The sequence below is a fragment of the Sceloporus occidentalis genome, unplaced genomic scaffold (assembly GCF_023333645.1).
Source record: "Sceloporus occidentalis isolate IW3139 unplaced genomic scaffold, rSceOcc1.0.p SCAF_2, whole genome shotgun sequence".
In the NCBI taxonomy this organism is placed as follows: Eukaryota; Metazoa; Chordata; class Lepidosauria; order Squamata; family Phrynosomatidae; genus Sceloporus; species Sceloporus occidentalis.
The window spans coordinates 254,874,204-254,889,792 of record NW_028316982.1 but is presented as its reverse complement, the minus strand read 5'-3'; positions in this window follow the sequence as shown (position 1 = coordinate 254,889,792).

Sequence of the window (15,589 nt, the reverse complement as noted above, 5' to 3'; positions counted from 1 at the left end):
TGCTTTTTGCTGACGATGCTGCCCTCGTTGCCCATACGGAAGCAGCTCTGCAGCGCCTCACATCTTATTTTGCAACAGCTGCAGAGCTCTTTGGGCTGGAAGTCAGTCTGAAGAAAACAGAAATTCTCTACCAGCCGGCACCACAGGAAGAACACTACCATCCCCACATCACCGTAGGCACATCTGTGCTTAAGTCCGTCCAGCAGTTCACCTACCTGGGAAGCATCATCTCCTCAGACGCCAAGATTGATAAAGAGACCGATCACAGACTGGCAAAGGCATATAGCGCATTCGGAAGGCTTCACAAAAGAGTCTGGAGTAATAAACACTTGAGGCGAAGCACAGAAATCAGTGTGTATAGAGCCATTGTACTGTCTATTCTCCTCTATGGGTCTGAAACATGGGTCACCTATCGCCAACACCTACGACTCCTTGAACGCTTTCATCAGCGCTGTTTACGCACAATTCTAAATATACACTGGACTGACTATGTGACAAATGTTGCTGTCCTCAAGCAAGCAGGGATCACCAGCATTGAGGCCATGCTATTGAGGACGCAGCTGCGCTGGGCAGGACATGTTTCTAGGATGAAGGACTATCGCCTCCCCAAAATAGTATTCTACGGTGAATTCGCCACGGGTCAGCATAAGAGGGACGCCCCAAAGAAGAGATACAAGGACTCCCTGAAACAACATCTCAGGCTTGGCTAGACAGATCACCAACAATGGTCCTCCCTGGCCTCACATCGGGAGGCATGGAGACGCACTATCCATGACACTGCAGCCATCTTCGAAAGCTCACGCCGAATGAGCCTTGAAGAGAAACGACAACAGAGAAAGAACCGCAACCTGGAAACATCACCCAAGGAGACTTTCTGCTGTGCTTTCTGTAACCGGACCTGTTTATCCCGAATTGGCCTTTTTAGTCACCAACCCACTTGTACAAAGCGCGGGATGAGTCCTTCCTGAATCTTCATTCACGATGCAAAGCCAGAGAGAGAGGGGGGATGGCCATCTGTTGGGGATGCTTTGATTTGGATTTCCTGCATGGCAGGGGGTTGGACTGGATGGCCCGTGCGGTCTCTTCCAACTCTATGATTCTATGATTCTAAGTTTTAAAAATAGTCATGGCACCTACAAGCAAAAGGTGATTTTTTGTGTGGGTTTTTTGGGCTATGTGACCATGTTCTAAAAGAATTTATTCCTGACATTTCACCAGCATATATGGCTGGCATCTTCAGAGAATGCTGGCATGGAAGATAGTTGGGGAGAGAGAGAGAGAGAGAGACTGTGTGACTCTGTGTAGGGAGGAGTGATTTCCATGTTAATCTGTGCATTGTTCTGTTGTTGATGTCAAGGGTGGCAGGATACGTTTAATTAGTGATCATTGTCTGCTGGGAAACCCCTGACCCTGAGTGGTTTTTCATTTGCATTTGTTGAGTCCTGATTTTGCTGTTTTTTAGGACTGGTAGCTAACCTCTGTTCACTTTAAAGGTTTATTCTTTCCTGTTGAAGTTGTCCAGGTGTTTGTGAATTTCAGTGGCTTCCCTGTGTATTCTGACCTAATAGCTGTTGGCATGGTCCAGAATTTCAGTGTTTTCAAACAGCATTTTATGCCCAGGATGGTTTGTAACATGTTCTGCTACTGCTGATTTTTCTGGCTGACTCAGTTTGCAGTGTCGCTCATGTTCCTTGATTCTTGTTTGCACACTGCGTTTGGTGGTCCCTATGTAGACTTGTCCGCAGTTGCATGGTATGCGGTAAACTCTTGCAGCTGTGAGAGGGTCTCTCTGGCTCTTGGCTGAGCAAAGCATTTGCTGGATTTTCTTGGTCGGATTGTAAACCATTTGGAGGCTGTGTTTCCTCACCAGTTTCCCTATTCTGTCTGTGACTGCTCTGATGTATAATAAAAAAAACTATATATGCCAGCCATGAAAGCTTTGACTTCACAAAAGGTAATATGTTAGCAACCTGCCTTTCTTGTCACAGAGGTTCATATGATACCTGTACTCGACTGTAACTCAATCAAGAGGAATTGCCTTCTCCTAGTTAGAAAAACAATAGTGAGGCCCCTGTCTCAATTGGTGAAGCATGATAATTGGCCTTACTCCCATACACACACAACTTGCCAGAAGGGCCCCTTGAGCCTCTATAGAGAGCCTCACTGATTACCCTTCAGGTCAGATTTCCTTAACCCTTTTACTATGGAGGAGCCCTTGAAATATTTTTCATATCTAAAGGAAAGCCTGTAGAAAAATTATTATATCTACAGCTGGGAAAAAAATCAGTTACAATCTCTAGTGACCTCTTGCAAGTGCTCCAGGGCATCCTAGGTAAGAGACCCTGCTATAGGTGTTGTGAAGGAGTAGAGAATCTCATTCTTCAGACATCAGGAGAATTTGGACTATTTCTGCATTGGAGGAAATGGAACTGTGGTCTTTGAGACATATACATAAATTCTCTAAAAACAAAGAAAATATTATTTTTCAGATCTGTTCTTTTGGGCCCATACTTATGTATACAAGTTTAACTGATGTGATCAGTGAAGACATTTTTAATAAGGGATCTTTTATACTGCAGAAATTATAGCATTATGGCTGCATCCATACTGCAGAAATAATCCAGGTTGACATCACTTTAACTGCCAGGGCTTAATGCTATGGGATTCTGGGACTTGCAGTTTTGGCACCAGAGCTATCGGAAGGGTAAATGTCTCACAAAACTACAATTCCCAAAATAGCATTGAGCCATAACGATTAAAGTGGCATCAACCTGGATTATTCCATAGAAAAATCCATGGATGCTAAAGATACATTAGATAAAATGGCATAGTAAAAAATGGTGCCCATTTATAAAATGTCAAAATCAAGGTTTGTGTTTTGGAATTTATATTTTTAAAAAAACATTTTCAAGCCATGGGTGCTTCTGGGGGCAGGACTTCTGTCTTCCAGGAGTGGGACATCTGGGGGCAGGACTTCCAGATGGAAAACCCAAGGCACACCCTCTCACCCTCAGGCTAGCAATAGCAAAATGAAAAAAACTGTGATGAAACTTGCCAAGAAAACTCCATGACAGTTTTACCTTAGAGTCACCATATATGCCATGGATGGTTGAATCTGTGAATAAAGAATTTTCAAATATGAAGGGTTGACTGGATTCAAAAATAAAATTTTAAAAAATCTGGAATCTGAAACACTTCTGGACCCAAGCATCTCGGAATGTAGTATATCTAACCCCATAGCTACATTTCCCATGAGCTTCAGTGTGTTTATAGAACATTACTTTTCCTACTGGAAACAGATAGAATAGGGAATTGTTTCAAGAGAATTAATGGAAGTGTTCATAAGCAGATGCAGTGTTTTTTCAGCTGGAAATGGATGATTTGTAACAAGTGTTAACATCTTTAATTGCTATAAGGCTCTCCACATCTCTAGATGCAGCCAACTAAGTCAGAACTGCCATTGCATATATTACAGACCACATACATTAAACATTATAAAATAACATTCAGCTACCTACTTTAGCAAGTAATTATGATAGTTAATATTGTGCAGAGGATAATTAGGAGAAGAAACTCCTGGCGGACTATAATGGTAAACAACCTAAGCTAACACAATAAGCTGTACTTTGGGCTGTGTATGCATTTGTTTTTGACTCCATTGTTCTATAATTAGCTATATCATTTCAGAAGAGGTTTATAAGCCAAACACGATTAACCTGACTAATTGCTCATGGACTTCAAAACTTTCTAGGAAAAAAACATGCACACACAGTTATTATTAAAAGTGAGCATCTGCATTTTTATTCCTTCAATGGTCAGTCTGTATCAGAATCATAGCCTTGATTTATTAAATTATATTTCTTCAAAGGATGTTTTTTCAGCATTGTAAACAGATGTTCACATGTCTACAACCTACTCCTGTCCTTAACAGTACTACACAGAAATCAGTCAAGTATGTGGGTCTTGCTTGTTCCTATTTATATGCTTATATAAAAGCAAACCTGAGTTAAACAGGACCTATTTATATACCAGAGCAAACAGGATTGCATAGAATTTAGAAAGATTGTTGAATGCTTAGATTCGAACCAGTCTTGCCTTTCTCAATCCAAAGCAGGGTAGCATTCGTTTATGGACTACAGATCCCAGAATCCAGACTGGCTGGAGGACTCAGCATGGGGGGGTGTAGTAGTCCAAAAGGTTTTCATAGGCCTGTTACAGACAGCCAAAATAAAGCTGCTTCGAGTCACAGTGGAGGTATGGTGTTTCAATGATGCATGCGTCCTAAGAGTCCAGAAGTCGCACCAAAGCCACGCTCCAGCCCTAAGGACTGGAGCGTGGCTTTGGTGTGGCTTCTGGACTCTTAAGGACGCATGCATCATTGAAACACCATACCTCCACTGTGACTCGAAGCAGGTTTATTTTGGCTGTCTGTAACAGGCCTAAGAAGTCCATAGCATGTTTTTAAGGGGTGATGGGAGTCAATAGAAAAAGAGTGGGAATTGTGTTCCTTGGGACCTTCCACTGATTCATCTCAATTATCCAGTTACTTTCCAAAATATTTCATGAAAAAAAAAACCTTAAGCTTGAAGACATGGATATATTCTGTTCCAGAGACACCCTAAAACATACCCACCCACCCTGCAAAAAAATAAAATAAAATAAAAATAAATGCAATGTCATATCTAGTTGCTCAAAAAGATTTTGTAATAATATGGTTGCCACATTCCATGATACCAGAAAAGCCAAAAATTTATTGGTATTATCATCTGAAATGTGTCCACCCCTGAAATAGAGAAAGAAAGCAAATGGTTACTACATTGACCAGCCACCCATTACCCCAAATCGTTTTTTGATATCAACTCAATATTAAAAAGGGATGTTAGGTCATGTAGCCACAGAAGGACATCCCAGTGCTAGGAGATAGTCTGCCCAAACATGGGGATCAGGTGCACTCAGGGTGGCAGCACTAGCATATGTGGACAGGATAGACCTTTTGAGGTTGGAATCTGCATAATCCCTTCATACAGGAGTGTGATGGTGGGAAAGCACCAAGTATCTGCCAGTTTCAAAGTATCAAAGGGCAGTGCCATCTGGAGACGACACCTGTTCGTTTAGAATACTTGCATTTATTTCCCACATATCTCTAGCCATTCTTCCTCCTGGAAAAATCCACTCAAAATTCCTGAGACACTGCCCCAAAGCCCTGGTTTACCATACATAAATAGCTGTTTGAGCCATTCTAATTCAGTCTCAGTTGAAACCAGTTGAAGGCAGGCACACTATTGTGTTTCAGCTAGACCCCTCAGTACTGCTAGCCAACACATTTCCAGGTAGTGATCAGGGCATGATCTATTCATCAGCCTTTCTCCAGTTAGAGAGCCATCTCTGGAACCGGTAATGTATCACCCTTCCCTCACCTTTTACATTGTTAGCTCTTGTATGCATGTGTGAGTATCTCTGAATGAGAGTTGCCTCCTGCAAAAGCGAAGAAACCCTTGCCACTTGAAAAACCAGAATTGACTGCTGCACCTTTGATAAATAAAGCCTCTGCTTGGGAGGGGCTCCCACCCGTTCCCTGTATCTTCAGCTTCACATCCCTGGCAGCAACCTAACTAGTATTTCCTAACACTCTCGTCTCTTCTTCCATGCCCTCTTGCTTGAATTCCTGCTTTAAATCCTCTTTATTCAACCCCTTTCAATAGATCTCTTCTTTGCATTCTCATTGCTCAACTTCCTTCAACAGATCTCTGCTTTAAATCCTGTTACCTATCTCCCTTTCAACAGATCCCTGCTTTAAATCACCTTTGCTCAACATGCTTCAGCATAAATCTTCTCAATTGCTGCAAATACTCTCACCCCATTCTCCCCAAAAGATAATAGTGTGTGCAATATAATTTTTAAAAAACACCTAAAAATGCAGCCCCAAGTAGTCTCATACACCTGAATGTGATCCCCAATCTCACTGCTGTTGTCCATCCCTGCTGTAGAGCATCTCAATAATTTGTTTGGGAACTAAACATTGTATTTTGTGCAGTTACTGATTAAGAGCCAAATCTATATTCATCTCAAAGAAATCATATTCTTCCTGTCTTGGAATGAAATTTTTATTTCTTGCTGCTCTACAAACAGCCCTCCCACTTTTCTTGAAAGTCAACAGATACCCATTAAGCATTTATTGCAGAATAAATAACATGCTAAACACAGCAATCTACTTTTTATGACCTTAACTATATTTATGTGCTTCCTTAAGTGCTCCCTTATTGATTTGTCCCCAGCTGAAACCACAAGGATGGGACTTTGACATTTTAGCACTACAACATAGAGACATATTTCTCTCATAAACTCTTTGGACTTTTTATTTCTAATATTAACGCCTTGTCCTCTGGACACCATTGTACTGGGACTCCATCCTGGACTTGAAATTAAAGATATAGCAGTGTTACTCTGTATAATCAATATATAGTGAGATTTTATAACACCTTTAAGACTAACTGAAAGAAAGTTAGAAGTTGTCAGTGTGAGCTTTCATAGACTCCAGTCTACTTCTTCAGATGCTTTTTGTGAAGTGGGAGCCAGGGACAGACAAGAGGGCAGGAGTTTAATGGAAGAAAACTGAAAATGAATGCTGGCTCCTGCAGACCCAGTTAGCATGAAGACTGTATAATAATAATAATAAATTTTATTTATACCCCGCCTTTCCAAAAAATGATCAAGGCGGCTTACAAATGTTAAAAACAGTTACAATAACATTTACAATACAAATTAAATTACAATATAAAAGTTAAAACATTACTACAAAGAATAGGAACAGGAGTCAAAAAATACACATATCAGGGTACAAACAATCAATCACAAATATTTCGGAGTCAAAGGAAGAAACAAGGGCAGAGAAAAATCAATTAAACTAGAGAGGGAAGGCCAATCTAAATAAGTATGTTTTTAAGTTCTTCTTAAAAGAATCTAATGAGGCGGCAGAGCGAAGCTCTAAGGGGAGCTTATTCCAGGAAGATGGGGCAACGATGGTAAAAGCCCTCTGTGAGGTCCTTACAAGATGTGCTCTAGGAACCTCTAACAGGTTTGTCCCGGATGATCTAAGTGTGCGGGGCGGATTATGTGGGGAGAGGCGGTCCTCCAAGTACCCTGGGCCCAAGCCATTTAGGGCTTTATAGGTTAAAACCAACACCTTGTATTGAGCTCGGAAGCGAATAGGCAGCCAGTGAAGATCTTTTAAAATAGGTGTTATATGGTCCGACCTGGAAATACCAGCGACCAGTCTAGCTGCCATATTCTGTACAATTTGCAGCTTCCGGGTTTGGTACAAGGGTTGCCCCATGTAGAGCGCATTGCAGAAATCCAATCGAGAGGTTACTAAAGCATGTACAACAGTTTCAAGGTTCCTGCGGTCCAGGTAGGGGCGCAGCTGGCGTATCAGCCGGAGCTGATAACAAGCACTCCTGACCGTCGCATCCACCTGAGGTGTTAGCTGGAGCGACGAGTCAAGGAGCACCCCCAAGCTGCGCACCGAGTCCTTCAAGGGGAGCGTGACCCCGTTCAGGACCGGATGACAAATCTCATCACCCGGAGCCGGGGAACCTATCACCAGTACTTCCGTTTTCCCTGGATTCACACTGAGTTTGTTCTCCCTCATCCAGCCCATTACCGACGCCAAGCAGGCATCTAGAGGAGAGATGCCATCCTTAGTTACTGCATCAGTCGGAGACACAGAGAAGACTATTTGGGTGTCATCAGCATACTGATAACACCGCGCCCCGTGTCTCCGGATGATCTCTCCCAGCGGTTTCATGTAAATGTTGAATAGCATAGGGGACAAAATCGCTCCCTGAGGGACACCAGATGTAAGGGCCCTCATGTCGGAGCGACAGTCCCCCAGCTCCACCATCTGGGATCTGCCCGAGAGGTAGGACCGGAACCACTGCAGGGCAGTGCCCCCGATACCCAACTCCCCCAGGCGTCCCAGAAGGATACCATGATCGATGGTATCGAAAGCCGCTGAGATGTCCAAAAGCACTAACAGGGACACGCTTCCCCTGTCCATGCCCAGACGGAGATCATCAACTAAGGCGACCATGGCAGTCTCAACTCCATAGCCCGCCCGGAAGCCGGTTTGAAATGGGTCCAGAAAGTCGGTATCATCCAAGATCGATTGAAGCTGGAAGGCGACTGCTCTCTTGATCACCTTCCCCAAAAAAGGTAGCAGCGAGATGGGCCGATAATTGTTGTGTATCAGGGGGTCTAAGGAGGGATTCTTAAGCAAGGGTTTAACCACTGCTACTTTCAGTTTAGATGGGAACTGACCCTCTCTTAGAGATGTGTTAACGATGCGGTGCAACATAGTCAACACCACATCACCCCCCTGAGCTGCCAACCATGAGGGACAGGGATCAAGAGAGCACGTCGTCTTCCTAACGCTTCGAAGGATCTTGTCCACTTCATCGGTACTAACAAACTCAAAGTGATCCAGTAAAACCGGGGCCACGGACGCTTCGGACGCCTCTCTTACAGGATCTGCATCAATACCGGCGTCAAGATCAGCCCTAATCCGAGAGATTTTATCCGCAAAGAAGTTGTTAAAATCGTCACAGCAGGCTTTAGATGGTACCAAAATAGGGCTCAGGGAGGGAGGGAGCTGAGTTAGCTCCCTCACAACCCTGAACAGCTCTGCTGGACGCGACTCTGCGGACGCAATACGTGCAGCACAGAACGAATTCTTTGCTGCACCTATTGCCACTCCATAGGCCTTCAAGTGAGAGCGAAGGAGTGTCCTGTCGGATAAGCGCTGATGTCTTCGCCAGTTACGCTCTAGTCGTTGCGCAGCCCGCTTCCTTACCCTGAGATCTTCCGTATACCAAGGTTGTTTGTTGGAAGCAGGCCGGTAAGGACGCTTGGGAGCGACACTGTGTATAGCCCTGGAAAGATTAGAATCCCAGATGTTGGCCAGGGCATCAACAGAATCGCCGTCAGTGCCAGTCGTATACTCCTCTAGGGCTTCTTGGAACCTTTTGGGTTCCATCAGCCTTCGAGGGTGGACCATCCTAATAGGTCCGCCACCCCCGGGGGGACTTAAGGTAGAAGCCTTGATTCGAGCCTCAACCAAGAAATGATCCGTCCATGACAGGGGAGAGATGTTAGAGATCTCTACCCACGGAGCCTCCAAGTCCGTACTGAAGATCACATCAAGGGTATTACCAGCGCAATGCGTTGGCTCTGAGACCAACTGAGACAGGCCCATGGCTGTCATGGTAGTCATGAACTCCCGAGCTGCACCAGTTGGAATATCGCTGGCCCCGAAAGGGATGTTGAGGTCCCCCAGGACAAGAAGCCTAGGGGACTCCAACACCAGTTCTGAGACCAGCTGTGTCAGCTCGGCCAGGGAGTCTGTTAGCGCACGGGGCGGCCGGTAGACCAACAAAATCCCCAGGCTGTCTCTGGCCTTCAGGGACAGGTAAATACATTCGATGTGATCTGTTTTCCGGACTGGGATCCTGGCTAAGGAAAGGGTGTTTTTATGGACCAAGGCAACACCGCCCCCCCGCCCACCTAACCTGATCTGGTCCTTAACTGAGAACCCGGCTGGGAGGGCCTGTGCCCACACTGCCTCACTCTCAGGCCCAAGCCAGGTCTCAGTGATGCACGCCAGGTCGCAGTTGTTATCCTGAATAAGATCGTATATGATGTGGGACTTATTTTTTATGGACCTGGCATTACACAGGAGCAGAAACAGGGTTTGTGGTACGACTGGGCTGACCCTCAGGCCTCTTTGGCTAGGAAAGTGGAAGGAAGGAGAGATAGATATTACGCATCTATCTCGCCTTCCTTTTTGACACAAATCCACTTTCCTACCGCCATACCTCCCCTTGCCCCACACAACCTCTATTGAGGCTCCCATTCCAAGTGCATCTGCCACCACAGCTGGCCTCCCGCATCTCATATCCCCCCCCCAAACCCAGTAGTAACAAAAAGACCCCACAACAGCTACAGAAGACAGAAAAAAATGTCATTCCTAAAATACAAACTATCCAAATTACCCTAGTTACGAAACCCCTGCTCAGCCGAATACAATCAGGCGAGCAAATTAATTCCTGTTCCTAGAAGGAACGCCTGTACTTCGCAAAAAAAAAAAAAAAAAACCCTTAAGCGAAATACATTTGCGCGCCCAGCTGGTCTTGGGGCTGGCATCCTTGGTTGGGGAGCCGGGGGGCCGACTTTTGAGGAGTAAGCCGCTCCCACCGGCCACTCCTCCCTCCCTCGAACGCTGCCTGCTTGGTGGCAAGGAGTCCTCCCAGCACACGGGAGCGCGCCCAGCTGGTCTTGGGGCTGGCATCCTTGGTTGGGGAGCCGGGGGGCCGACTTTTGAGGAGTAAGCCGCTCCCACCGGCCACTCCTCCCTCCCTCGAACGCTGCCTGCTTGGTGGCAAGGAGTCCTCCCAGCACACGGGAGCGCGCCCAGCTGGTCTTGGGGCTGGCGTCCTTGGTTGGGGAGCCGGGGGGCCGACTTTTGAGGAGTAAGCCGCTCCCACCGGCCACTCCTCCCTCCCTCGAACGCTGCCTGCTTGGTGGCAAGGAGTCCTCCCAGCACACGGGAGCGCGCCCAGCTGGTCTTGGGGCTGGCGTCCTTGGTTGGGGAGCCGGGGGGCCGACTTTTGAGGAGTAAGCCGCTCCCACCGGCCACTCCTCCCTCCCTCGAACGCTGCCTGCTTGGTGGCAAGGAGTCCTCCCAGCACACGGGAGTGCGCCCAGCTGGTCTTGGGGCTGGCGTCCTTGGTTGGGGAGCCGGGGGGCCGGCTTTTGAGGAGTAAGCCGCTCCCACCGGCCACTCCTCCCTCCCTCGAACGCTGCCTGCTTGGTGGCAAGGAGTCCTCCCAGCACACGGGAGCGCGCCCAGCTGGTCTTGGGGCTGGCGTCCTTGGTTGGGGAGCCGGGGGGCCGACTTTTGAGGAGTAAGCCGCTCCCACCGGCCACTCCTCCCTCCCTCGAACGCTGCCTGCTTGGTGGCAAGGAGTCCTCCCAGCACACGGGAGCGCGCCCAGCTGGTCTTGGGGCTGGCGTCCTTGGTTGGGGAGCCGGGGGGCCGGCTTTTGAGGAGTAAGCCGCTCCCACCGGCCACTCCTCCCTCCCTCGAACGCTGCCTGCTTGGTGGCAAGGAGTCCTCCCAGCACACGGGAGCGCGCCCAGCTGGTCTTGGGGCTGGCGTCCTTGGTTGGGGAGCCGGGGGGCCGACTTTTGAGGAGTAAGCCGCTCCCACCGGCCACTCCTCCCTCCCTCGAACGCTGCCTGCTTGGTGGCAAGGAGTCCTCCCAGCACACAGGAGCGCGCCCAGCTGGTCTTGGGGCTGGCGTCCTTGGTTGGGGAGCCGGGGGGCCGACTTTTGAGGAGTAAGCCGCTCCCACCGGCCACTCCTCCCTCCCTCGAACGCTGCCTGCTTGGTGGCAAGGAGTCCTCCCAGCACACAGGAGCGCGCCCAGCTGGTCTTGGGGCTGGCGTCCTTGGTTGGGGAGCCGGGGGGCCGACTTTTGAGGAGTAAGCCGCTCCCACCGGCCACTCCTCCCTCCCTCGAACGCTGCCTGCTTGGTGGCAAGGAGTCCTCCCAGCACACGGGAGCGCGCCCAGCTGGTCTTGGGGCTGGCGTCCTTGGTTGGGGAGCCGGGGGGCCGACTTTTGAGGAGTAAGCCGCTCCCACCGGCCACTCCTCCCTCCCTCGAACGCTGCCTGCTTGGTGGCAAGGAGTCCTCCCAGCACACGGGAGCGCGCCCAGCTGGTCTTGGGGCTGGCGTCCTTGGTTGGGGAGCCGGGGGGCCGGCTTTTGAGGAGTAAGCCGCTCCCACCGGCCACTCCTCCCTCCCTCGAACGCTGCCTGCTTGGTGGCAAGGAGTCCTCCCAGCACACGGGAGCGCGCCCAGCTGGTCTTGGGGCTGGCGTCCTTGGTTGGGGAGCCGGGGGGCCGACTTTTGAGGAGTAAGCCGCTCCCACCGGCCACTCCTCCCTCCCTCGAACGCTGCCTGCTTGGTGGCAAGGAGTCCTCCCAGCACACGGGAGCGCGCCCAGCTGGTCTTGGGGCTGGCGTCCTTGGTTGGGGAGCCGGGGGGCCGGCTTTTGAGGAGTAAGCCGCTCCCACCGGCCACTCCTCCCTCCCTCGAACGCTGCCTGCTTGGTGGCAAGGAGTCCTCCCAGCACACGGGAGCGCGCCCAGCTGGTCTTGGGGCTGGCGTCCTTGGTTGGGGAGCCGGGGGGCCGACTTTTGAGGAGTAAGCCGCTCCCACCGGCCACTCCTCCCTCCCTCGAACGCTGCCTGCTTGGTGGCAAGGAGTCCTCCCAGCACACGGGAGCGCGCCCAGCTGGTCTTGGGGCTGGCGTCCTTGGTTGGGGAGCCGGGGGGCCGACTTTTGAGGAGTAAGCCGCTCCCACCGGCCACTCCTCCCTCCCTCGAACGCTGCCTGCTTGGTGGCAAGGAGTCCTCCCAGCACACGGGAGCGCGCCCAGCTGGTATACTAATCAACTAGATTAAATAAACACCTTGAGATGATCTAATCAAAAATCCACCAAACAGTGATACCATTATTGGCCAACCAAAATGCACAATATACATGTTGCAAGCTTTCGAAGCTTCACTGGCTTTTTCATCAGACAAGGTGTTACAAACCAAACAGGAGAGAAAAATTGATGATATTAGTCAGAGGCCTGCATTTTGCTGTTTCTCTTTTTAGTTAAGATGGTATGGAGAATGGAGGGAATTTTTACAGGCAGGCACCTCCTCCTTCTGGCCACATTGCAACTGGGAAATTTTCAAAGTCCAGGAAATTTAACATCCATTTGCATCACAACAAAGACACTTCCTTTGCAATCCAATATGTCTCCATCCTGAGATGAGTGGATAATTTAGACGAAAAGGTTCCCATAGGAGCCAATAAGAACTTTCTTAAAGCAATTGCCCTGAACTGTACTGTATATTTTTATTTGATGTTGCTATTAGCATCAAATCAGTTTTGATTCATGGCAGCTCCATAAATGAGAGACCTCATGCAGCCTGGTCATCCATCGAGAGGAAAATAATATTTGAAAAACAGTTTTGTTTTGTTTTTAAAGTGTTTCTTGAGTGTTGAAAAATGTTGATGAGAAAAATCCTAGGCTGACAAGAATCTTTGCAGTTTGAGACTTATTCTGTGCAAAAATGTGCATGTGGTTGTTCTACGCAGGAAATGACAATGCTGTGCAGATATGTTTCCTGCATAGAAAATTGTGTATCTTGCAAAGAAAATGTCTATAAAAAAATCTAGTGAATTTTACACAGAATAAGACTCAAACGGTGTATAGTCTTCAGAAACTGCACAGGCTGTCTTGTATTGAGAAAAAAATTGCTAAAACTACTGATTGCTTTCTTCAAGAAATTAGAGAGGAATTACATCCCTAGTCATCCAAAACCCTGTTCATATCTTGTACTTTCAGAGCCAAAGGCCCGTTCCAGACGGGCAAAAAGTACGTACTAGGTATGTACTAGGGTTAGGAAAGGGCGTCCTTTCCAGACGCCCTAACCCTAGTACATACCCAGTACGTACACAATGGCAGTGCCCATTCTACATGGGCACCGCCATTGGGACGTCATGACCGTGCTGCCTCCAAACGGAATGGCGCGGAAGTGACATCCTGGCGCCACACGAGGGTGCCTGGGGCGCCCTTTCCGCGGTGCTGGAAGGAGCTCCGAAACGGAGCTTCTTCCAGGTTTGTGTCGCTGGGCGCAGCCTTTACGCGGCTGCCCCAGCGTCACAAAAGAGAAAGGGGCCAAGTGGCCCCTTTCTACTTTCCCCGCCGCTGTCGGGTGTCCTTGGGGCATGAAGCCCCAAGGACACCCCTTTCCAGGCCGCAGGGGAGCGGCCTTTTGCTGCTTCCCCACGGCCTGGAAAGCGGCAGATCGGGGCCTCAGAGGCTGCCGCTGTGGCAGCTGAGACCCCAATCCAGCGGGGAAAGGGGCGGGAACAGGCCACCCCAAAAGGGCAGTCTATAAACCGCCAAAGATTCCATAATAGAATCAATCCATCTGTATCGTAGTCTTCCTTTTGTCCTACTGCCTCCCAAACATTGTTTTTTCCAATGAGTTATGCCATCTTATGATGTCTCCAAAGTGCCATAGCCTAAGTTTAATCATTTTTTTTTATCTTTAGGGGGAACCATTTATTCATTTATTTATTTATTTTTGATAGACCATAGTATCCACAGAACTTTCTTCCAGCACCACAATTCCAATGAGTTGATTTTCTTCCTCTCAGCTCTCTGGAGCTGTAATCCAGCAAAATAACTTTCTCAAGCTTTCTTCAAGAAATTAGAGAGGAATTACATCCCTAGTCATCCAAAACCCTGTTCATATCTTGTACTTTCAGAGCCAAAGGCCCGTTCCAGACGGGCAAAAAGTACGTACTAGGTATGTACTAGGGTTAGGAAAGGGCGTCCTTTCCAGACGCCCTAACCCTAGTACATACCCAGTACGTACACAATGGCAGTGCCCATTCTACATGGGCACCGCCATTGGGACGTCATGACCGTGCTGCCTCCAAACGGAATGGCGCGGAAGTGACATCCTGGCGCCACACGAGGGTGCCTGGGGCGCCCTTTCCGCGGTGCTGGAAGGAGCTCCGAAACGGAGCTTCTTCCAGGTTTGTGTCGCTGGGCGCAGCCTTTACGCGGCTGCCCCAGCGTCACAAAAGAGAAAGGGGCCAAGTGGCCCCTTTCTACTTTCCCCGTCCCGCCTCTGCCCGCCCCCAAGGACTGTGTTGCTGCTGCTGGGGCCACCGCTGTGCCGCTGGACGGCCCTCCGTGTTTGGAGGACACTGCGCAGCTGCGCACCCACGCGGAGGAGCCGCCCAGGACTTACCATCTGCGGCTCCCCAGAGAGCAAGCGCCCATCCCGGGGGCCAGGAACACCTGGAGGAAGGCGGAGGAGGGGGCGTGTCGGTGAGAGCGACCTAGATAAATCCAACGCGTCTGGCCCTCCTCCTCCGTCCCGCCTCTGCCCGCCCCCAAGGACTGTGTTGCTGCTGCTGGGGCCACCGCTGTGCCGCTGGACGGCCCTCCGTGTTTGGAGGACACTGCGCAGCTGCGCACCCACGCGGAGGAGCCGCCCAGGACTTACCATCTGCGGCTCCCCAGAGAGCAAGCGCCCATCCCGGGGGCCAGGAACACCTGGAGGAAGGCGGAGGAGGGGGGCGTGTCGGTGAGAGCGACCTAGATAAATCCAACGCGTCTGGCCCTCCTCCTCCGTCCCGCCTCTGCCCGCCCCCAAGGACTGTGTTGCTGCTGCTGGGGCCACCGCTGTGCCGCTGGACGGCCCTCCGTGTTTGGAGGACACTGCGCAGCTGCGCACCCACGCGGAGGAGCCGCCCAGGACTTACCATCTGCGGCTCCCCAGAGAGCAAGCGCGCAGCTGCGCAACTGCGCAGCTGCGTTTTTTAGGTGGGTTAGGGAGGCTGGGTTCGAGCCCTTAGAGCAGGGGATGCCTGGGGTGGCTAAACCCCTGCTCTTTATATTGCCACGGTGGGATGGGGGGAGGAACTGGTGGTGGGGAATGCACAGGCTGGGGAGG